At 34.5% G+C, this 1931-nt stretch overlaps 1 protein-coding gene across 1 annotated transcript in view; it reads left to right on the forward strand.

The window, feature by feature from the left end:
- The window catches only part of snorc (secondary ossification center associated regulator of chondrocyte maturation), a 6675-nt gene that overhangs the window by 643 nt on the left and 4101 nt on the right, over window positions 1-1931 (forward strand). The gene's annotated exons all lie outside the window — the stretch shown is intronic.

The following is a 1931-nucleotide window of genomic DNA, read 5'->3' on the forward strand; positions in this document are numbered from 1 at the left end:
TTCAAAATAAAAGACTCTCTGTGCCAAACAGGATCATCTCTGGGCAGCTAGGCAGATAATTTGTGCTTTTAACTCCTTAAAGATCAAACTTTTTATCAAACTTTTGCTTTAAATATAAAATCGGTGAGCAAACAAGACGTCTTTAAGTCAACATGGATGTTAAAACCTACATAATTTATCATCTATGTTCACCTCAGACGTCAATTTATAAATGTAACTAATTCAAATTAAATATATGCTAATTAAGTAATCCTTAATTTAAAATAATTTTACTTTATTTTTATTTTATTCATTTATTATGTTCTTTTTTCCCCTCTTTGTCTCAGCAGTCTTACACTTTTGTTATTTTAGTTTGGGGTTGGTAGTCTTAGTTTTTGGGCTTTATTTATTTGTTTTCTTTAGGTAGTTTTGCTGACTCCGATGGTCGACATGGGTCAGAAGTCTCCATGAATCATTTTATGTTTGACCAAGGTCAGAATGACTATAAAACCCTGAATCTGTGTCAATGAAAGCCTTCAAATCAATTCTCCTGCACCTGAAACTGAAATATCTTCACACGAGTGGCGTGACTGTCACATGTGACGATCGAAACCGTCTGACTCACAGCCTCATCTGTTGGCACACGGAAACCAACTTAGATGACTCACGCCTTCCCTCACCCTGTTCTCCAATCAAAGAGAACGAGTCTCCAGTTGGATGAGGAGAAACCGGGGACTCCGACATGTCACCGATGTCACGTTTGGCCGCTTCGCTCCAAACTCTCTTGGTTGTTTTTCACACACACCCGCCGGAGAGTTTGTCATCTGTCCGGCTGGTGTGAAGTCCAGACTAAGAAGCTCCTGAAAGGAACAACAAATGGCCTGCTGTGTTTTTGGAGTCTGAACTCATCCCTCCACGCAGGCTCCTAACAGACGGACCTGCAGGAGAGTCAGGCGGTCATGAGAGGGTTACAGATGCAGAAAATCAAATCAAATCAGAACGCACTTCCTGCTGTGTCTCTAGTGTGTGAATGCATGACAGAAAACAGATTCTAGTGGATGAAAGTGTTGGATCAAAGTGCAAAAACTGAATTTAGAAAAATAATCATTTTAAGAACGTTTTTCATAATTAAATTTGAGAAAACATCTTGAAAAATAAAAGGTTTTGGTAAAATGAATTTACACGACTGGCAGGCTTATTTAAAGAAAACCTGCCAAAGGATATGAATTTTTGACTTATTTCTAAGTATTTTTGCCATGTAAATTATGCAGGATGTTTAATTATATGGATGATTTATTACAATTAGATGGTTAAAGAACAGGAGTGGACAAACTACAGCCGGGGGGGTCCACATGCAGCCCATTAAACTATTTCATTTGGGCCATCAAACTAGAATAAATCAAATGAATCATCCTCATGAAAGTTATTCTGCATTCATGACGATTTGTTGTTCTGTTTTTTCCGAGTCGAACCGGCCTTTTTCCAATCACAACGTATGAACGCAGCGTTTCTCCAAATTTACACTAAAAATGAGACAAAAGTCAGAGTTTCATAGTCACAATCATAGTCTTAGTTTCCAACCCTGCTAAAAAAGATTGAAAACTAGATAAAAGTTACATATAAATATACATTTTTGAATTGTTAATTGAAATCTTGGCAAAAAACAAAACAAATCAATATTTAGCTAAAATATGAGACAATTTTAGGTAAAGAAAAAGAATTGAGGCCACTCTAATAATTATACATTTTTTAATTATTAATTAAAATATTAGTTAGAAAACCAACATTTAACTAAAATATCAGGCAATTTTAAGTAAACAAATCAAAGAATTGAGGAAACTCTAATAATTATACATGTAAAAATACATCTTTAAATTATTAAGTAAAATATTAATTAAACAACATGTAACTAAAATATGAGGCAATTTTAGGTAAAAAAGAAAAGAAAAAGA

This window comes from Oryzias melastigma, linkage group LG17, assembly GCF_002922805.2.
Source record: "Oryzias melastigma strain HK-1 linkage group LG17, ASM292280v2, whole genome shotgun sequence".
NCBI lineage: Eukaryota > Metazoa > Chordata > Actinopteri > Beloniformes > Adrianichthyidae > Oryzias > Oryzias melastigma.